Source organism: Mesoplodon mirus (assembly GCF_964341445.2).
Source record: "Mesoplodon mirus genome assembly, chromosome: 5".
Taxonomy (NCBI): Eukaryota; Metazoa; Chordata; class Mammalia; order Artiodactyla; family Ziphiidae; genus Mesoplodon; species Mesoplodon mirus.
This window is the reverse complement of record NC_138980.1, coordinates 151858662-151881993: the sequence shown is the minus strand read 5'-3', so window position 1 is coordinate 151881993 and position 23332 is coordinate 151858662. Positions and strand designations below refer to the sequence as shown.

Sequence of the window (23332 nt, the reverse complement as noted above, 5' to 3'; positions counted from 1 at the left end):
TTAATGGTATGACCTTGGGCAGGCTGATATCTATTGATCATATTGGAGCTAAGAAATGGAGATATCTTTTCTACCTTAAGTTATTCAAAGTGAAAGTCAAATGGGAGAATGGAATAGTACTTCATAAACCACAAAGCACTATAAAAACTAAGTGCAGCTGATTCATTTACCATGATGGCAAGGCCTACATCTGCACTCTGGGCAAGGCATGAAAAAACAAAATAAAAAGTTTTATAGGTTAGAGGGAACCATCTGATTCAAGAGTAATGATCTAGTTTACGGAAATCTTTTTAAAAAGAAGCAACTGGAACAGTCTTCTAATAAATGGAGATTAATTATGTTTTTTAAAAACCCCAAAGGGAAAAGAATTTGGAAGCGAGGTGACAATATAAAACTAAGGAGTAGATCGGTTTTCCTAGAATCAAGAAAGCAATTATGTGAGATAGCAGGGAAAATGTCAAGGTTTGTGCTTTTTCATCTTTCTAAGATTCAGTTAAACTGAGCGATGTTTCAATGCTTTACTATTTCCGTGACTGTAGGAATTCAGTTACTTTGTTGTGCTTTCCACTGAACAACTGAAATATGAAAGTTACTCTTAGATCCTGTGAAGGGCTTGCTGAAATACAGCTGGATGGGCCCTACTGCTCATATCTGCTTTAGTGGATGTGGCATGGGAGCCAAGAATTTGCATTTCAAACAAGTTCCCAAGGATGCTGATGTAGCTGGTCTGGAGACCGCACTCTGAAAGCTAGTCTGAGATGAGTTCTTTCTAGCTGTGAACTATACACTCTAGCTAACTACGTGTCCAGTCTTGAAAGAATGAATGAATCTGACTGTTAAATGAGAACTTACATGGCTCATCGGTTACATAAAGTTCTAAGTCTGTTTCAGAATAACACTTTGCATCACACTGCTAGGGAGAAATAGGGTAGCTTTTTACCCAGAGAAAACATTAAACCGTAAATTCCTCACCCAAATCTCTTCCAGGTTGGAGAACATTTCAAACCCAGCTTTTCCAGTATTCTTACTTCCTAACCTACCGGCTCCATGGTTACCTAAACATATACGTGACAGCCCTCATGCTTTCTGCCTCAGCGTAGCTCCCCTGCCCTGAACGCTCACTCAGCCTGCTCTGTTCACTCAGAGCTCTTACTAGTTTAAAGGTCACTTGCCTCTAGCTAGCTTAGGGGCTAAGTTATAAGTTACAGCAGCAGAAAAACATTGACTGGCTTGCTCTATATTGAGGCAACAGCTTTCATGTTCCTGAAATTTCAGAAGCCATAATGTTTGTGTCGTGATGATGTAAGAATTAGCAAGAGTTGGACAATCTGGATTACAGTTTTGGATGAAAATAACTTTAGAAGGATGAGGTAAGTAGAGAGGAGATTCTATCTCACTTAATAAAAAAAAAAGTAACTTCCATGTTTAGACCAGGAAGCAGTTTGTTCAGATTCTGCTTACCCTAGAGTGACAGGCTTCCTTCCAAGGTAGGAGAAAGATTCGGGAAGGGGCGTAACGGTGGCAACCTGCCCAGCTACGTGGGCAAGGACAGTATGGGGCCCTGTGTACTCAGAAGACTTTGTATTTCTAGCCTAGTCCCTCAGTTTAGTTCCCGTCGTCCTCTTCCTTCCCACTTCCTTCTGCTATAATGCTGACTTCAGGGGCAAGGACTGCTCCTTCTCTGTAGGGGCTCTGGGGGTAGGGGGTGGGGGGAAAGACTTAACTGAGACCCGAGGAGGTCAGCTTGACCAAAGCAAACTGCAGGCTCCAGGCAGAGAACAGAGAGTAACTCCCAGTCGGTTCAGTGTTAAGCACAGCAAACTCCCTGGCTTTGTTAATATTAAGTGCTTAAGTGATTAACATTTTTCAGGTAGACAGGTGGTGTCCAACTTTGACAAAGACATTCCCTGTTCTGCCTTTCGTTTTCACAGAGATACATAATTCAGTGGTTCAGGGGGCAACATGAAAACAAAACATCAGAATAAAGTATTCTAAGCATACAGGCTTAACAGTCTTCCCAACAAACCTGGGGGTAGGTATTATTATTCTCTCCAGATAAGAAAGCTTAAGGTCAGAGAAATGATGCAATTTGCTCAAGGTCACATGAGCAGCAGTGCTGTCCCTGGGATTTGAACTCAGGCAATGGGTCCCCAGAACCCACACTCGCAACCGCTGCCTGGCTGAGCAAGGTGTGAGGCGGAAACGGCCTGTGTGGCAGCCCTTTGTGTCCACATGCAGCGTCATTTGTTCCCCTCACCAGAAATCAGCGTACTTTTTATAGAAGGGGGCTCGATGGCCTGCTTTCCTTCTGAGACACAGGATTAATCTAGTCAGGAAACATTACCATGAGTTAGGTTACCCTTAAATACATAGATCTGAGGTTACAGCTATTTCAGCTAAATGTGATTTTGGCCAACCTCTGTGCAATCTAGTGGCACAGCTTCAACTTTAGAATTACACAGCAGCGCCAGAGAATTTTCAAATACCACATCCTGTTCCTCAGGTGTTTCATATTTCGAGTCGAGTTCTCATTCTGTTTCTGCTTGGAGTGTACAGAGCCTTATGCGTTTGGTCAAGTACCAAAACCTCCCTAACTGGTCCAGTTTCAAGGCTTTCCACCTGGGGAGGCATCTTCTGCTTCCCCTTAGGGCAACTTAACACCCTGGAGCTCTGTCTTTGGCAGCCTTCTCAAGTATTTCAGCATCCTAGGTTTGTCTTTAAGAAAAGCATTAATTAAATCCTCAAGTCAAGAGAGACTGAGGAAGGGAAACACATAGAAACTTCAAAACTACCCAGGTGAAAAATATCGTGGTAGCAAGTGTAGGCTTACAGACATATGAGGGTAGAAAGAGAAATGAAGCAGCACATATTGGCTGTACCACCAAGAACCCATGTCTCCACAAAGCCCCCTGCGGACCAGGAGCCATGACCAAGGCTTCCGTCTTCCTGCTCTCTAAATCTTTAGGTAATGGGAGGCATGGCCGAGCAGGCCAATAATATCACCCCAACCAGCTGGTCAGCAGCTTCCAGGGGTCCCTGTACCACCTTCCTTCATGCCAACAAGTGTCTTGAAAGCAATTCCCTTCAACCCAAACAAGGTGGCTGAAATCCATTCAACCTTTTGGGCAAGGCAAGACATAAGCCTAATGCACAGGACTTTGGACTTTTAGTTGAATCTCCAACTATAAAAAGTCTTGAGTGGAAATGCAGACCCTGGATTCTGTCCTTAGAAATGAGGCAAGGCTTTGAAAAAGCACTGTGGCTCCCTTCCCTCTCTCACATCCTCAGGAGAAGATCAGCTGTGTCCAAGGTCACCAGAATGGCGACTACCTATGTGTCACAGCTCAAAGTCGGAAGACGTTCTCCTACCATCTGCTTTAAAATGGAGGAGGGTGTAGCTTAAGAAGAACTGGTTGCTAGGGCATCCATTTGGGTAAGAAGGGAGAGAGTTGGGAGTGGGAAGGGAAGGGGAAGTGAAGTTACTCATCACCAACAAGAAAAAGAATCCAGCCGGCCTAAGGAGGATACTGACTAGGGATTTAGAAGTAATCTCTTCCAGAAATACACATTGGAAAAAACCACTAGGCCTCCTTTGTGCTTTCTCAACAAGATTGCACATTGCATTAGGTGTACCATTGTTTATTAGCACATACGTAGCACTTCAACCAAAAGGACCCTTCCCCAAAGATGAAGGAGAGCTCAATCTCAAATACTTCTGAATTCTCAGGGCAATAAACTTTCTTGCAGTGTCATAGAGGCCTATCTCCCCTCGAGGAGGGAGAGACAGAACCGGGGGCGGAGGGGGCAGGCACCACGCCCAGAGAAGAGTAGCCTAATCAAGGTCTGGCTGCTGGTTTCAGAAGCCAGGTGGAGGTGTCACAGAGCGTGGAGGCAAGCCATTTGGTAGCTGTCAGGCTCCCCCATTCCCAGCTAGTCCCTCCTGCCCCAACAGCCCCTAGATGCTCCTGTGTGGGGAGCAAACCTCAAGCCTGCAGGAAGATCAATTACATACCCCATCAAAGCCATTCCAAGAGCCTTATCGGACCTCTTGAGGGCATTTCTGCAGCTGCCTTCTTTCCTCAGCCATTCCTTCTGTTTGAGTTAGCTCTGTCTTACCTCCCTCTCCCCCCTTCCCCTGCTTTGCCTGATTAGGGCCAGAAATTTTTTCATTAAGTCACTTTATAGTGCAATAACAACATTTACTATTCATGAAGTCGCCCCTCCATAATTTTTAAGTCTTTCCATGTGTCTGGAAGCTTATTTCGGCTCTTCTCGTTTTACAGAGTGCCTCTCTTCCTTCCAAACACAAACTAAAAAGAAAGGATAAGGTGGGGGGAGGAGGGGAATGGATGGGGTGCAGATAACATCCAGATTCTTTAAGTGTTTTTAATCCAGTTCGATTTCCCTTCGGACTCAAAGGGCTCCCTTCTAAAATTGACTGCGGACCTGAATTCCAGGCTAAGAATTAAGTCAAGAGGAAAGGACTACAGAAACAAATAACAGAGTCAGCTCTAGGCTATGAAACCCGCTATGTTGACTGGGGCTCCACGGTTTTAACCCATTCATTTTTTTCCCCTTTTCCAAAATTCCTACTTAATCTTTCCAGATTACAGCAAGCAGGCAAACACCACTTAAACCCTTGGAGTATTTCAAACAAGTTTGTTCAGTCTCTTGGGCAGATACTTGCTTAAGAATCGGGTGTAAGACAAAGTTCACATTTTAATGCCATACGTCGTCAGTTACCGGGAAAAAGCTTCTCGAGGGCACAAACCAGGTCCCCAGCCTTTGTCACACGGCAAAAATAACCCCCCTTGGAGGAGTTAATTAGGCGGTCAGCAGCCACACCAGCGTCCGATCCGGGCTGCCCACAGAGCTTTTAAACAAGCACACACACACACGCACACACACACACGAGGCGCTTGTTAAATGTCACTAGCTGGACATCTGGATTCCGACCCCAAAGATAAACGCATTTCGTGGGAGCATTCCTCGTATGTCAGGCCACAAAACCGCCTGTTCGCTCAAGCACACCGTCTCCTTTCTGAGATGCCCCAGCAGTCCCAGGTCTGCATCCCAAGGCGGAGCGGGGGGGAAGCAAAGGAGGGAAAGGGGTCGCCAAAAATGGAGCCAAAGGGAAGAAGGATCGGAAAGCTACTCACAGGCTAGCTAGCGCCTCCGCGATGCGAGCATGACTTCCCGGTGGTGCCTGAGCCTCCTGGCTACCGCGCAGCCGACACGGCGGCCGCGCTTAAATAGCCGCCGGCCCGGGAGCCTCGGAGCCGCGGGCCACTCCCGGCGAGATATGGTTCTAATCAGATGCTGGCAGCTGAGGACTCCCCAGGAATGCGCCGGGATGTTTTTGCTGCCTGGGCTGGGTAACTCCCCCTCAACGTGTCTGCTGAGTCTTCCAAACTTAACTGTTTATTAACTCGAGCTGGGGCCGCGCAGAGGAGCCGACTCCCGTGGACTGGGAGCCCCACCAGCGCGGGGCGATCGCCCGGAGCCCAGCGAAGGGGAGGAGGAAGGAGTCAGGGCGCCGTCCGGAGCCCAGACTCGCGGGGCTGGGGACAAGGGACAGGGGAGGGTGCGCTTAAGGACAGGAAAGGGAAACTCCGCAGGAAAGGGGTGGGACCCAGCGACCTTCATCTCACAAATTCCTTCTCTGCGTTGCCGCTTCCAGTGATGTGGCGTCCCAAGTCATCCTAACCCGGTAGGGCCCTTTGAACAAAGGGCTGCCTCTACTCCTGACTTCCCTGGCAAGAAGCAGTGGATGCTAGCTCAGATCTGCTGTCGCTACAGTTGCACGTGTGATTGCCCCCTTTAAAGGAATGCGTGTCTCTTTCACGGCAGACGAGGGTGCACTTAAGTGCACCAATTTAAATTGGTGGGTAATCTGTGCGTATATGTAAAACATACTGTATTTATGTATGAAATATAATCCTGTATATACAGATATAAAGACAATACTCTCTCTATGAAATTGATATAAACAAAGATACACACGCCTATATAACCTAACTAATCAAGCTATAATACATTTGATATAAACAGAGAGATTATATACTGGCTTCTCCCACAGTATGGGCATCCCTGTGTAGACACATAACGTGACTTTATCTGCAGTGATTTCTATAGTGTTTCCTATACTTCTAAGAAAAATCTGAAATATGAGAAATAAAATGTTTGAAAATATTGACGTACAGTACTCAGCAGTAGAAGGCACTCCATAGTGTATCTTGGTGGACCTTAACAAGCTGGGGATTCATCTTCTCTGTATTTTAAAATCATGAACAATTGTAAAACATCCCCAGAAGCTTTGTTGATTTCTAAGAGTTATGAAATTATTCTTGTGAAAAGTATGTCTATGTTTCCTTCTTTTTTTTTTTTTTTTAAGTCTGAGACAGTGTGTACTAAATGTGAAAAAAAACTAAATTGCGACTTGGATGGGAAGGGGTTATTGATTTTATTGAGTAAGTAACACACAGTGGATTTGCATTTTACCTCTGGAAACTGGGGGTTCAAATCAGGCTCATGGGACACCAGATATGTATTTTGTGGTCCCAGCCTAGATCCGACTGCAAAACCACGTAATTTGGGACAGCTCAGTGTGAGTGACAGTCCCTGCTCTCAAGTAGGTCAGGCTCGGGACAGCCCTGGAGCCAGGCGTGCAGAGCAGCACAACCTGTCAACGATGAGAATACTACCTCTTTTGACCTTTACCCTTTCTGCCACCTGTCTCATCCCCTCATACCTGGGGAGGTAGAGGTGAGGAGGGTGGTGCTGACAGTTTTCAATATTCCTCTGAGGTAATTTGCTATTATTTAAAAAAATGACTTTGTGTGAATGACAAGAGGTATATAAAATTTAGTCTTGGGACTGTATTTATAACATTTGTGCAGAGTAATTTATTTATTATTTATTTATTTATTTTATACCACATTCTGTGTTTTGTTTTATTATTTTTTTAACATCTTTATTGGAGTATAATTGCTTTACAGTGGTGTGTTAGTTTCTGTGCAGAGAACTTTAATTCTGGTACATTTTAGGACATGGTGCTTTATTTTTAAGATCCAGAAGTTCAGAGGGTTAGTTTCCCTTCCAAAAAGTAAGTAGCTGGAAAAATGACAGTAGATTTCAGGCAAACAGAGGCTTTGACAATTTGAAGAAAAAAAAAATGGGTCTCTCTTTTAACCTCACTATGTAACACTTTCTCAGAAGTGACCACCCACATCTATTTTTTTAATCGAAAGACTCTTATCAAGAAATGTTGACTTATGTTTGCTCTACCCCACCAAATGGAAGGGATTTGTCTAAGAAGCCAGAGGAAGAAAATGATTTCATCTGCCATAAGCTGTAGTTTCAAGAGAAAGTTTTTGATGAAAACAGTGCATTTGTGAGCAGTGTGCTCACACATACAGCTTGAAGTGGACAGCTCTGTCATTTCACACAGATATCTTAAGAGTTGACAGTGGAGAACTCTGATTTGACTTGAAGTGTGTTTTTATATCTCTAGGGCTCTGATATTGCTCTGGCAGTAATTCAGTATCCTGCTCACATTAAGAAAGAAAGAAAGAAAGAAAGAAAAATAAAAAGACAGAGAGAAGAATGAAAATAAATGCAACCCTTTTTATCCCTGGTAGAACATAGTCTCCTGTCCCATGGAAGTTGTTGGCTTTTAGGTAAATCTAAAATGAACATCCTTGCTCCTAGAGAATCACACCCAAACCCACCCAGACATTAACCTTGCCTAAACCACGGTCTTTTCTTACAACTTCTGAAATTAATGTTTAGGCAATTAAGGTGAGGAAAATTGAGTGCAATGTTTGAAAAACTGTGATCCTTGCATGACTCTTTATTTGCACAAAACCTGCTTGTAAGGGAAAAGGAAGAAAAAAAACCCCAAAACTGACGACTGTTCCCAGCCTAGGAAAGAGGTAGTTAATCCCGTGATGGCTTGCTGAAGAATGCATGGTTTATTATTAAAGTAATCTCTTAAGATTTTCCTGGAATGTGCTTCCACAGCAACTCTGCCTGTGTGAGCTATCCTATGTGTGTGTCTTTTCTTCCATAATTAAGCTGGGTTTTCTTCCGCCTATAGCTCAGAGACGAAAGGCTTTCTCTCTCCCTTCTCCAGGCTTTCTCCTATCTCCTTCCCTACTGTTCCTGTTTCCCTTCAACATCCCATTTTGAATCCTGCCATTTCCCATGAATTGTAAATGATCCTTTAGACTTGGCCATAGGTAGACTGTCTGTGCACCTTGATTCCTTGCTGGATGCTTCCAGATGTTCTAATCAAACAAGGACTGGTTGAAGTCTGTGGATCTAGCAAGGTCACATCTTTTTTTTTTTTTTTTTTTTTTCCTCCTGGGTGTTGTAAAAAAAAAAAAAAAAAAAGAGAGAGAAGAGAATAGCTATTGTTCCCAGAAAATGTTCTTTGACCTTCACTCATTCTGCACATTCATAGATGCAGAAAAACTGGCCCTATCAGATTTGGCTTTTGGCAAGGCAGGGCAAACATTGGAGGGTTTTCCCTTTCATCTATCATTCTATTTATCTAAAATCTAAGATATTTGGAGGGTAGTCTACTAAAGGCAGCCTGTTTTGGTTTTCTTTTTTTTGTTTGTTTTTTTTGTTTTGTTTCATTTTCTCTTGTTGGTTGCTTTTGTTTGTTTTCTCGGTTACACCTGTATCGCACCTCAGAACTCAATATTTATTATTTGCTTCTGATGTGAAACATTAGTGAAACTCAGATGTTACTTGAAAAGCTGGAATGTTGTAAAGTGAAGGAAAAATTCAATATGATAGATTTACATAACTAGTTACATTTTGCTATAATAAAAATTTTTATAATAAGAAGTTGTAAAGGGGAAAAAGAATCCTCATATGAATTACTCATTAAAATATTATCTTATTTGGAAAGTAAGTTGAAAAGAGTTATTAAAAATAAAAACACATGTAATACTACAAAATGCTAATATTAATTATTATTGTAGCAAATGCTTATACAGTTCTCTATTCTATGAACAAGAATCTATCCCCTAGAAATAAAATATACATTAAAAAATACAAAGATGTTACTTACTGCATTGTCCACAATAGCAGGAACCTGGGAAAAAATGATGTCTGTCAGTAAGGGGATGATTGAATAAATTACAATTCATCTGCACTATGAAATCATATGCAGGCATTTAAAAGAATAAAATTGGAGTTGAACCTTGTAATATGGAAGGATTTCTATTAGGTAGTGTTGAGTGAGAAAAACAAGATATAGAAAAAAATGTAAAATATGTTTCTATTTTAGTAATACAGAAAGCAACACTTAGCTATGTAGGTTTGAGTGTGTGTGCATGTATATGCATGGTTATCAGGGACACTAGAGACTAGTGACAATACAGATTACTGGGGACACAATGTAGATGAGGGTAGATGGGGGAGGAGGAGGGTGAGAGCCCTGCAAAAAGGGAAAAGAAATTAAAAGAGCCTGTATGCAGATATAGTTATAGATCTCATTTGTGCATTTAAGTGAAATGTTATATCCATAGGTTTGTATAATTAAAAAAAATACACCAAGTGATTTTAAGATGAGGAGAGAGAAGAGTTGTAAGAGCTATAAGATGGCTTTTCCCTGAGGAGTTTTCCTCAAGGTCTTTCAGAAGTCAGTGTTCATCAGTGTCCTCCTGATCTAATTTGGCCTCTAGAGCACAGTTCTCAAACTTTACTGTTCACTACAGGCCTCCTGGGAACTTGCTCCCGGGAAAATTCCTGGGTCCAGCCCCAGAGCCTGGAAAGGTGTGTGTGGGGGGTTGGTGTGGGAGGAGAGGCATGCAGTGCATGGGAATCTGCAGGTTTAACCAGCCCTTCCAGGTGATTCGGACGCTGTGTTGTTGGGGACCCTCTTTGAGAAACACTGAGTTTCTCCTGTGGTCAAGAAGACACTCATTTTGTTCCTCTTTGAGCCCTGAGAACTGTGTGGAGAGGGAAAACAGCAAGGCTGAGAGGAAGCAGGTGCCACTGGTCTTTAGATACTGCCCTTTCTCCCCTGATTCTCTGCAGCCTCAGACAGTGTCCTGGCTCTGGTGGTGACTTCTCTCCCTGCCCCCTCCCCTGTCAAGACTTGTTTTCAGAGAAGGATCTGATACCAGTCATTTGCATGGACCTGTACCGAGATATTTGCATTTCCAACCATGACCCTTACTTGGTATGAAAGGCACTGCCCAGTGTTAAAAGGATCTCAGACATCAGTAAGAGCAGGGACCGATTTTTTTTCCTATTTTTGAGCAGGTGGAGGCGATTGTCAACTCCACTCTGCATCCAGCTTAAGGTTACCTAGAAAGAGAAGATTATAGGACCTCCAACTCCTGGAATGGCCCTCTGCTATCCCTGACGTCATTTTATATCTTGGCTTCAAAGGGGCCATATGAAAATTGAAGCTGTATATTATGTACATAATTGTTTTTCTGATACAGCAAAGGAAAGTGAGATTTAAGATCAGATCTGGGTTAAAGTTCAGGCTCCATCTCTTACCAAAGTACAAGATTTCTGCAAGTTTCCTAACTTCTCAAGGACTCAATTTTCTTATCTATAAAATGGGCATGCCCTGTCTTCCCCTCCTATTTTGGCTTCTGGTGGGAAGAAAAAGAAGTTATATACCTGGGAGGACTTTGAAAAGTTTGAGATTCTATAAATACTATAAATTATGCAAAAATTATTCAAAAAATACATTATTGGGGGGGAGGGGGACAAGAAAGGTGCTTTTGTCCCAAATGATTTCCGCCACCAACATCAGAAATTCTCTCACTAGTAAATCATGTGTTTAGGTAATGATGCTCCTCTGGCTGCAGTGAACTTTCCTAAGGCTGATCCCTTGGGCTAATCCCAGACCCTGATTTTCTAACATATTAGTGAGGATTACTTTAATGGATCAGTTTCATCCTGTCAAAGAGAGATGAGTGAGTTTCTGCTGAAATGGGGATATTAAAAGCAGGGGAAAGGCAGAAAATGAGCACCAACCTCTTTTACTTCGGAGATCTGTTGCTACTACTGAGAAAGAGGCCTCGAAATCTAGACACTCAATTCGATCCAAAAAAGATTCCACTCTGCTCCAACTATGGCCACTTGCTGTGCTGGGGTTCCTGGGTTGGCTTAATAATCTCAGTTCTAAACTGGAACAGCCACTTGTGAATCAAGGGGGAATACTATTTGCTGCACTCATTTAATCCTCAGGCTCAAAATCACTTCTTAATTAAAGAAGGAAGGGAAACCATGTCTGGACTCCAGGGTAATTTAACTCCCAAATTATTATTATTGTTTTGGCAGCATGGCTTGAGGGATCTTAGTTGCCTGACCAGGGATGGAACCCAGGCCCCCTGCAGTGGAAGCATGAAGTCCTAACCACTGGACCACCAGGGAATTCCCTCCCCAATTACTTTGAAGCTTAGGTATATGTGTGTGCCCATGCTCATGTGCATTTTCTGAAGAGGTGCACCACAGATTTCACTGGATAATCAAAGGACCCCATGGCGTAAAAGAAGATTAAATTCCATTGCATTTTGGTTGTCTAGTCACATTCCTCCTATTCATTTTTATCTGAAGATTTTTATCTGAGTGTTTTGTACCAATCTGATTTGTGTCCCCACAACATCATTGTCAAACACGTTAGGGCAAGCATTCCTTTTTCTAAAGGTTAAGAAATATAAGCTCAGAAACCTTGATTTACTTCTGTTTACAAAGTTAGAGACAGAGCTAGAACTATTACTCAACTTTCCTGAATGACCTAGAACGTATGGCTTATGTAGTCATGACCCAACCATAATTATAGTGGTTAGCGACAACACTTAGGGTTTACTGTTTCCTGTATCGGTCTGTCCAATATCTGCTGTAGCTACCCCTTCATGCAAAAGACACTGGCAAATGGGAGAGCGTCCAGAGCAGGGCCACTTAGACAGTGAGGGAATTTTCTTGGGGACTGAGAACTACTGGATGTGCTGCCAGCATGGCCTGACTGAATCGGGCACGTCTTGCCAGGGGTTGGGAGTGGAGATCTATGGGTAGTAGAGCTCTTTCCGAGTATCTGAAGTCCTGCCCTGTGGAAAGTAGATTAGACTCTTCTCTTTGGCCACAGAAGATAGAAGGGGATCCTTTGCTGGGTTAAATAGTGTTCCCCCCAAGATTCATGTCTACCCTGGAACTTCAGAATGGGCCTTATTTGGAAAGAAGGTTTATGTAAATGTAATTAGTTAAGATGAGTTCATATTGGATTATATGAAGTCTCATTTCCTTCAATGAAACCTTTTTATCTACCTTGTGATACTTTTTGGTCAGAATTTCTTGGCTTTTTGTTATATCCTATTTTCATTTAGCATAACTCTGGAACCAGTGTATCTAGGTGTGAATCCCAGCCCCACAGCTTACCAAATGTGAGATCTGAGAATTGCTGAACTTCTCTTCAATAAAGTGAGGGAAATAATAGAACTTCCTTCATAGTGTTGTTATGAGGATTAAACAAATCAATTTGTCTAAAAGACTTGTAGTCGTAGTTGGCACAAGTAGAGTGCTGATGATAATGTGATTTTTGTCTGAATATCTTAAAAGAATAATTTTTAAAATATCAAGTAATTTTGAAAATAAGCTTAACCTAAACCTCAGAAATTTCACTTCTAAATCAGCTTAGAAGAACTCTGACTCATTTACTAAGAAATATGTCTAAGAATGCTTAGAATAGCAAAAAGTAGAAGCAACTTAAGTGTCTATCAATTGGACAGCAGATAAATAAATTGTGGTGCAGGCATCCATTGGGAATACTCTAACAATAATAGCAATGACATGGATGTATGACCCAGAACTGCTTGCATCAACACAGATGAACTGTGTAAGCAGAAAGGTATAGATGAATACGTAAATACTTCATAGATGGTTTAAAATATAGAAAATAAAATTGTGCATTAGAGACACAATACTCATATAAATGAATACAAAGATGCATGGGGATGATAAATCACAATTTCAAGATGGTGATTTCCTTTGAGAGAAGAAAGAGAGATAAATAAAAGAGAGGTCCAATCATGCTGATAATTTTTTTTCTAAGACTTGCCGCAGGGTACATGGATATGTATTGTTTTACTTTTATGGCTTTTTTATATAGACTCTCTTCTAAACACATTATAGATATTACTTTACTTAATACTTATGACAGTCCTGTGAGTTAAAACCTGTATTATTTTCTCCATGTTACAGATTAAGAAACTGAGGAAACTGATGAACATAACAGGCTAAAAAATGCCAAAGCCGGGTTTTAAAACCAGATAGTGTGGTTCCAGGGTCTGTGGATTAACCCCTATGCGATCCTGACTCTTGTTAGAAGTTATGAAGAAATGAGAAGGCTGCAAGTGACACGGACTCTCCAGCACAACTCTGGAAGGCACGTCAGTCACTTCCGCTTGCTGGCTCCTGCGACTGCTCTGCCCCTCCACTGCCCCCCACACACTCGGGCTTCACACCTCATCTCTCTTTGCTCTTCTCCCCTCCCTGGATCTATGACCTCATTCGGATTCATTTGTCTGTCTTTGATCATGACTTCAGCATCTTTCCAGGCCATCTCTGGTGTCTAGATGTTGAGCACGAGGAGGAAGTCCTATCCTGACCTGAAGCCTGGGTCTGGCCCTTTTGGACAGTGGTCATGAGAGGGAGAAGAGAAAATGGGAAGTTATACACTCCAGCTGAAGACAGCAGTGATGAGGCCCTGAAAAGGAGAGTTTCTCTGAGAAAGGTTTTAAGAGAGATTGGGTAGGAGTAGAGGTGGTAGCAGGTGTGTGTGTGTGTGTGTGTGTGTGTGTGTGTGTGTTGGTTCAGGATATAAGCTGCTGTTTTTTAAAAGAAATACTGGTGGGGATCTGGGCCCCGCTCTCTATCCACGCAGTGACCACTTACGTGACAGCCACCAGCTCTCCCCTGTCTATCTCAGGACCAATCAGGGAATTCTACCTCCCCATTCCCTGTCTCAGGCCTCATCTTCCTCATCTGTAAAATGGGGATAATCAACACTCTCTCACCTGCTGTTGAAGGACAAAATGAGATGACACCAGTCAAGTGTCATGACATCTCCAAAAGGATGTTTCTAACTCCTTTGATCCCCTCCCTGCTAAGGATGGCTGCCACATTAGCAGCCATTAGCCCCAAGTTCGGAGCGGGCTACAATGGGAGTAGGGGATGTGGTACCGAAGGCCTTCAGGGATGTTCAGCCTTTAGACCAGGGTCGGCAGCCTAAGAGTGTCCACTGGGTCAGTGCTGATGCTGCCTTCTGGGTTCTGTGAAAGCAAGTGCCCCTAAAGAACACCAGGGATTTGCCTTGTCTTGGACCTGGTGAAGGAAGTTAGAGATGTGAGTATGAGAAGAACGTGAGGTCAACAGGCCTCCAGCAGGTCTGGGATAGTGAATCCTCAGGCATGCCCATTGGTCCTGAAATCCCTGAAAGCTCCACAGTCTTCCACATCAATAGGTCTCAGCAGGATAGCCTCTGCTACAGTGGCCTCCCCACTCCCTTCCCCTGGTCCAGTGCAGGGGTAGGCAGTACAACGTAGGGCATGGATTCTCCAACGTTGGCCCATTTCAGAGTCTCCAGGAAGGTGGAATAAATGCACATTCCCAGGTCCTACCTCAGAGGTTCTGATTCAGTGGGTCTGTGGAGAGGTCCGGAAATCTGCCTTTTTTTTCTTTTTCTTCTTTTTCATATTGTATTTTTTCTAGTTTATTGAGCTATGATTGACATATAACATTGTATTAGTCCAAGGTACAAAACATAATATTTGATATATGTATACACTGTGAAATGATTGGCACAAGTTTAATTAATATCAATCACTCACGTAGTTAACAAAAATTTTTTCTTGTGACGAGAACTTTTAAGATGTACTCTCTTAGCAACTTTCAAATATACAATACAATGCTGTTGACTGTAGTTACCATGCTGTACATTTATATCCCCAGAGGTTATTTATCTTATGACTGGAAGTTTTTACCTTTTGACCACCTTCACCCATTTCCCTCACCCCTCACCCCCTGCCTCTGGCGACTGCTGGTCTGTTCTCTATTTCTATGAGTTTGGTTTTAATAGATAAAATGTATAAGTGGGATCATACAGTATTTGGCTTTCTCTGTCTGACTTGTTTCACTTGGCATGATGCCCTTAAGGTCCATCCATAGTGTCACAATGGCAGGATTTCATTCTTTTTTATGGCTGAATAATATTCAATTTATCTGTCAGTGAACACTTGGGTTGTTTCTATATCTTGGCTATTGTAAATAATACTGCAATGAACAACCCAAGTGTCCATCAACAAATGAATGGATAAACAAAATGTGATATATCCATATAATGGAATGTTATTCAGCCATAAAAAGGAACAGAGTTGTGATACATGCTACTATGTGGATAAACCTTGAAAGCACTGTGCTAACTGAAGTGAGCCTGACACAGGGGGATAGATATTGTATTATTTCACTTATATGAAATATCTAGAATAGGCAAATTCATGGAAACAGAGAGTAGATTGGAGCTTGCCAGGAGCTAGGTGGAGAGGATGTGGAATGGGGCGTTATTGCTTAATGGATACATATTTTATGTTTGATTTATGTTATGATTAAAAAAAAGTTCTGGAAATAGATAACGGTAATGGTTGCACAGCATTGTGAGAGTAATTAATGCTTCTTAATTGTATACTTAACAATGGTTAAATTACATATTTATGTTATATGTGTTTTATGGCAAATGAAATAATTTTAAAGTGGAAAAAAAATACTGGTGGAAGATACAAGGTGTGAGGATGATTCAAAATAACCAATAACCCTCAAACAATTTCTCCTTGGCTTTCAGAGGTAATCACTCCATCTAAATGAAGGTATCCTGATTTGTCCCCATGGCAAGGAAAGCATACTTATTTTGCTTAATATTCAGGTTGATTCCTCTCCTCAGTCTCTCCTTGGTGAAAGAGCATTCCTTCAGGCCAGCCAGGCAATTGGCTTGCCTCTGCCAGGATTGCTGTGGCTTTGATCTTCCGTGGAGGAACTGAGCTTACCAAAGGTGTACTTGCTGAAGAAACACCACCTGCCAAAGCTAGGCTAGGTGCGTTGGTGTTTAGGGAAAACCAGTCTAGAACTCTGCAGTTGCAGGTGAATGTGCTTAAGTCCTATAGTCATTTGCTGAGGCCAACCAGGAAACATGTAATCATAAACTTTAAATGTGTTTATCTGTCAAGCAGACACTTTCTATTATTTCGTTTTATATTGAGGCAGTTCTTAAACTACTGTTAGACATTAACTATACTTAGTAATTTGATAACACTCTGCCCTTCCCCCATCTCCACCCCTCCCCCATCTCCGCCCCTCCCCCATCTCTGTCCCCCGCCCCACACCTTTATATGTAGTTGTGATTGAGTTATAGGCAATAGTATGTTGGTAAACCAGGTCTCTGAAAAAGAAAGCTCCACTTTAGTGTGTTAGCTGATTTCCACGAGGTAACTACATCCACCAGGGCTTATTTCAATGTATGATGTGACATCACATCACTGAATGTAGAGATGGACAGATCAGCTCTTGTGAGCATGGGTGTCGGCTGTAGCACAGCCCTGGTATAAGGCATGTACTAGCCTCTTTCTCTCCCAATACCTTCATTCGCGAAGGGTCTATTTTCACAATATTCCTGGTCAATAACCATCAGTTAAATTGATGAATCAACTACCTATAAATGAAGAATGTTTCTCTGGAATAAGATCTGGGCCATAATGATTAGATAGGGAAACAGAATAATGACTTTTCCTAATTCACACTGTAGTACAATGAAAATCACATGGGATTGAGATTAAGTGTGTATAAATTCAAATTTTGGCTCTGTCATTAACTGTTCATATGACTGGATGAATTGCTTAACTTCTCTGAACCTTAAACTTCTTGTGTGTAAAATGGGAAACAATGCTTGTGGTACAGGTTTATTTTCAGGATTAAATGATATAATGATGGATGTAAGATAACAAACTCTTGGCAAATAACTCATATTCTTCTCATTTAAAGATTTTCTTATGAAAAGAATTCTTAAACTTTTGGTGCTGCATCCACTGTCTGGGGGTGAGTACTAACAGGTGACAAAACACTCGATAATGTAGTAGATAGGTATTGATGGAAAAAATTGGAACTTTTTAATTTTTAGTTCTTATTATCTGATAGCCTCCAACTGCCTCCACTGTGGTCCAAACTATCATCATTCCTCACATGGATTATTAAAATAACCTCTCTCTACTTATGCTCTTATCCCTCCCACAGTCTATTGTCATCAGAGGAGAGAGTGATTCTCAAGAGAAAGGTCCAATAATATCACACATTTGTTGAGAAGCCTTCAAAATTCCTTCTCCATCAAAGTCAAAGCCAGAGTCTTTAGAAATGGCCTCCACGGCTGTATGGGCCTCCCTCCACCCCCGTGTTACCTATGTAACTGCCACACTTACTGACCTTCTCCTCACTCGCTTCACTCACCAGGCCTGTTCACATCTCAGACCTTCATGCTTGTTATTCTCTGCCTGGACTGTCTTTCTTCAGATTCATGACCAGTTAGCTCTCTAACTACTTTAGGTAGTTGCTCAATCATCACCTTCTCATGGAGAGTATTTTTTGACCATTGTACTAGGTTGAATAGTGTCCTCCAAAAATTCATGTCCAGCCTGGAACTTGTGAATGTGACCTATTTGGAAATAAGGTTTTTGCAGATGTAATCAAATTAAGATAGGGTCATACTGAATTAGGATAGACCCTAAATCCAACAACTGGTGTCCTTATAAGGAAAAGGAAATGTATGGAATCTAAAAAACAAACAAAAAATAATGAACAAGCAACAAAATGGAGTTATAGATACAAAGAACAAAACAGGTAGTTGCCAGAGGGGACAGGGGTTGGGAGAGAAAAGAAATAGGTGAGGGAGATTGAGAAGTACAAACAACTTCTCCTTCTTCTTCTTTTTAAAATTCTGGCCACTCTGCATGGCTTGTGGGATCTTAGTTCCCGAACCAGGCATCAGGGATCGACCCGTGCCCCCTGCAGTGGAAGCACGGAACCCTAATCATTGGACCACCAGGGAAGTCCCGAGAAGTACAAACTTCTGGCCGCAAAATAAATTAGCCATGGATATGAAATGTACAGTGTGAATAACTATGTAATATCTTTGCATGGTGATGTATTGTAATTAGACTTATTGTGACCATTTTGAAGTGTATGGAAATATACATTTCTATGTGTTTTTTTTTTTTTTTTTCTTTTTGTGGTATGCGGGCCTCTCACTGTTGTGGCCTCTCCCGTTGCGGAGCACAGGCTCCGGATGTGCAGGCCCAGTGGCCGTGGCTCACGGGCCCAGCTGCTCCGCGGCATATGGGATCCTCCCAGACCGGGGCACGAACCCGTATCCCCTGCATCGGCAGGCGGACTCTCAACCACTGCGCCTCCAGGGAGGCCCATCTATGTGTGTTTGCATGTATATATGTGTGTTTATGTTGGGTAACAGGAACTAACATAGTGCTATGGGTCGATTATACTTCAAAAACAAACAAACAAAGGAACTCAGAAGAAGAGATCAGATTTTTGGTGACCAGATGTGGGAGGAGGGGGAGGGAGAATTGGATGAAGGCAGTCAAAAGGTACAAGCTTCCAGTTATAAACGCTAGGGATGTAATGTACAACATGATAAAGATAATTAGCATAGCTGTATGTTATATATGAAAGCTGTTAAGAGAGTAAATCCTAAGCCTTCTCATCTCAAAGAAAAAAATTTTTTTCCATTTCTTTAATCTTATATCTATTTGAGATGATGGATGTTCATTCAACTTATTGTGATAATCATTTCATAAGTCAAGTAATTCTGTTGTTTACCTTAAAATTATAGAGCTGTATGTCAATCATATCTCAGTAAAACTGGAAAGAAACAGAAACAAAAGGGAAGTTTAGAACACAATACACACAGGGAGGAAGGTGAAGTGAAGATGGTGGCAGAGGTTGGCATGATGCTGCCGCAAGCGTAGGTAACCAAAGATTGAGGCTGTTAACAGAAGCCAAGGGAGAAACATGAAAGTGATTCTTCCCTAGAGCCTTTGGAAGAAGCAGGCCCCCCAATGCCTCCTTGATTTCAAACTTCTAACTCCCAGAACTATGAGAGAATAAAATTCTCTTGTTTTAAACCACCTAGACTTCGGTAGTTTGTTACAACAGCCCCAGAAAGCAAACAAAACCATTTGATTTCAAATTACTGTCCCACTACCTTCTACCTCCTACATACCTTCTGATTTACATTTCTCCATAACACCTCTCACTAACTGACAAGAGCCTGATGGTTTCTAAGTTTCCCTTAAGCACTATGGTTCATGACTGTGGCGATTAGCAAATCACTGTAGTCTCCAAACGTTACTTAACTTTCCCTTCTCACCTACTCTTCCAACTGGAAATGTTTATCCCTACATGTGTGACATTGTTTCCTTAGTAAGGGGAATACCTGCTAAACTTATTTAACTTCTACTGTTCCTCCTGTCTCAGGTTCAAGAAAATAGCTGTGCATAGTTACTGCACCAATACAGATCCATTAAAACAAATAAGACCAAAAAGAGAGAGTATATGTTATTTAATTTGAGGATTGAATTTCTAGCATGTCTGGAATATGCGCCTGCTATAACCTATATATGACATATAGACAGACCAAATTGATTTCCTGCCATTTGATGCTTTTTCAAAGATCACTTCTATGAGATACTGTAGGAAGTACCCAGCTAAGTATGAAGTATATTTGAAGCAGACTGAATTTAAGAAAGCCTCTAGATACATCTACTAGTTTAGGGGAGATACACATATAGTGAATCAAATTAAATGACACCACCAGGCATGTAAGCCAAATCCAGAATGTGCACATTCTACAGAAAAAGCCTGCTTTTTTCAACAAGTCAATGGTATTAACAAAATGGAGTGGGGTGTGTGGGAAAGACCTCTATAGATTTATGAAGACAAGGAGAAAACTATGCAATTTTGTGAGTCTTGTATGGATTCTGATTCTAGCAAACAAACATTAAAAAATATTTTTGAGGCAGAAAAATTGGAATTTTAGAAGATACTAGGGAATTATTAATTTTGCAAGTGTGTGAATGCATTGTCCTTATGAGTTAGAGATGTAAAGTGTTTATGGGTAAAATGATAACCTACTCCATCCCCCCAAATGAGGGAGAATAGACAAAACAAGATTGTTGAAGCAGAGTGATGGGTATATGGGGGCTCTGTATACAATTCTCTCTCTTTTGGTTTATATTTGAAAATTTCCATAATAAGAAAAGTTAAAGATCACCGTTACCATTAGGTGTTCCATGGAGTTCATTTATTCAATTTTTCCATGGGCTAGTTACTGTTGGGTTACCAGCGAGTGCTGTAGATAAACAAGCCTTAACTTACCCTAGGATTTCCATGATTTAGCTCAGAGAACTTTTCACATGGAGCTATTTTATTGGAAAACCAATATTCTGTCAGTGTTGAGAAGTTCAGGAATCAGACTCCAGATATAATAGTACCCCTTGTCTGAGAGGGTGATTTTGTTTTACCCTAATTCCTCTCCAGAGGGGATCCAGACATCTGTGTTTACTGGAGGAGTACCTTCTGGAATGAATGATCAACTGAGTCATACCACCCTTCACTCAACATTAGGCCTTATCAGCAAGCCCAGGCCTGGCCCCTTCTTTGATGCCCCTATGGTCCCAAGATTTTTTTCCTCTGGATTACTGACTTCAGGCTGGAGTCAGATGACTTGCAAAATGACCTCGTCTCTCCTGTCTGCTTCACACCACGGGGGTGAGAACAAATAGGTGCAAAGTCTGTTTGGCTTCTGAGCCCTAGACAGAGGCCCAGATTGCTGTCATGTGTTTGTCTGATGAGATGTTCCAGAGTTTGTTTTTTTCTTTTTTCTGGCTTCATAAAGTCAGGAAATCAATCACAGTGCTTCAAGTAGATTTTTTTTCCAGGGGTGTCTTTGGTAGTCAGGATATAGTTACCAAAGGCAATTCTACATTATGAAGTTACTGCTGATATTTGGCGGGGGGTGAGGGATTTCACTTCTCTTCCTTTTTCTTCTCTTGCTCAAGAGCTGTGGCACCTTTGTCAAGGGCAGAAGAGGGCTGGGATAGAACTCAGAAATTGTTTGACCTCGATGAAGACGATGCTGGTTATGCATTCTTTGCATGAAACTTTATAGTTTAATAGACTTTCAAATATATTCTTATTTGATCCTAATATTCATCTTGCAAGTTAAACCAGTATAATCGTCTCCATTTTAAGGATGATACAATTATATCTCAGAAAAGTCAGGGAACTCCTTCAAGTGCACTTAGATTGCTTGTGAAGGTGCCAAGATCCAAACCAATTCTTCTAAGTCTTATTACCTCACCCAGTGACCTTTCAACTACTCTGTATGACCTCTTAAACATTTGATGAAAAACAAGGAAGAAGCGTATAGATATTAGGGTTTTAAAATTATCCATAATGTCTTCATTAGCACAGATGCTGTGAACTTAGCTATTTATTATTATTATTATTATTAGTGCTAGATACATTCTCTTTTTAATCTCCAAGAATCTCTGGACATTATAATGTAAAATCATAGAGTCTTCTATTTTGCCTAAAATATTTTCATTGGATCAGAATGTTATTTTGGTACTGTATATAATATATGGCACAATTCAGGGCTGTCTCCAAACAAGTTGATTAATTGCTAGACAAAGGTAGGATCCACTGGCTTATGCCTGGCATCAAGATAGGAAAACTGTCCTTGGTTATTTGGATTAGCGTTAAGTCTCAGAGTAGTGGTAAGTAGTGGTAAGTCAGCACACTTGTCCCTTATGAAGGAGGACTGCCCAGAGGACACGTGAGGGGAACATTAACATCTCTTCATGACCATCTGGTTCTTCTTAGCTGAGGAATGCTTACTGATTATGGCACTCCTAAGCAAAGCCCATAAAAGAGATATAGCCTTCGATCCAAGCAAGAAAAACAATGTGAGGAAATAGAGGTAGGGTTGGCAAAGAAGTGTTTATTCACACAAAAAAAGTAAAGCCTGAGATGAATCAGGTGGAAAACTTACTCTTTGTATTGGGAAAACTTTTGGGTTGAAGTTATCTTTTTTAAGAATTTGTACTTTTTTTATTTTTGGCTGCTTTGGGTACTGCGCACAGGGTTTCTCTTGTTGCGGCATTTGGGGGTTACTGTTCGTCGCGGTGAGTGGGCTTCCCATTGTGGTGGCTTCTTTTGTTGCAGAGCGCGGGCTCTAAGCATGCGGGCTTCAGTAGTTGCAGCATGTGGGCTCAGTAGTTGTGGCTCGCGGGCTCTAGAGTACAGGGTCAGTAGTTGTGGCGCATGGGCTTAGGAATTTGCCTGAGGTTGCATAGGTAGTAACCCAGAATTTGTCAGGCAGTTCTTTTTATTTTATAAATTTATTTATTTTTGGCTGTATTGGGTTTTCGTTGCTGCACGTGGGCTTTTCTCTAGTGGAGGAGAGAGGGGGCTACTCTTTACTGTGGTGCGTGGGCTTCTCATTGTGGTGGCTTCTCTTGTTCTAGAGCATGGGCTCTAGGCATATGGGCTTCAGTAGTTGTGGCTCACCGGCTTAGTTGCTCCACAGCATGCGGGATCTTCCCAGACCAGGGATTGAACCCGTGTCCCCTGCATTGGCAGGCGGATTCTTAATCACTGCACCACCAGGGATGTCCGAAGAATTTGTACTCTTTATTATTATTGAATAGTCTCCAAGTTGAACTACCATGTAAGTCCAGACACAACAAAAATTCAAGAATTTTTTTAAAAGCAATAAAAGTATTATGTTAAGTAAAGAAGTAAGTAAATATACTTGTTATTTATCTGAATGGATCTTCTTAAAATATAATAGAAGACACTGTAAAGAACACAAAAGCTAATGAGGACACAAAATCATAGGATAATTTACTTAACAAAGACGGTTGAAGTTTGAGATTTCTCAGTAGAAAAGATACTTTTTTTCAATCCAATAGAAGGTACATTGGGCTGAGGTAGAGTTGAAGTGGTGATTAATACTGTCCCAGTCTCTACTTTGTGTCCTGTGGCAAATGACTGATCTCTATATGTGACATTCTTCAATTTGAAAAATACCTGTCCTGCATATTGTGATAAAAGAGATAAAATCAATCATGATAGAAATGTTATATAGAGCACTTCTACTGTTGGAAGACCTCTCATTACACATTTTTGGTGTGAAAGGAGAATGAAACATATGTTTTTGCTTTCAACCGATTTACATAAATCA

The 23332-nt window shown here is 41.5% G+C and overlaps 1 protein-coding gene across 5 annotated transcripts in view; it reads right to left on the bottom strand.

The window, feature by feature from the left end:
• DAB2 (DAB adaptor protein 2) overlaps window positions 1–5559 on the bottom strand; it is a 53089-nt gene extending 47530 nt beyond the window's left edge. For 2 of the 5 annotated variants that reach the window (XM_082624156.1, XM_082624155.1), the window contains exon 1: window positions 5160–5558. The gene's annotated coding sequence lies outside the window, so the exon portion shown is untranslated. Of the gene's footprint in view, window positions 1–5159 lie in introns of all 5 variants that reach the window. The other 3 variants (XM_082624153.1, XM_082624154.1, XM_082624152.1) reach the window with 2 other exon arrangements.
• Window positions 5560–23332: the final 17773 nt, after the last annotated feature.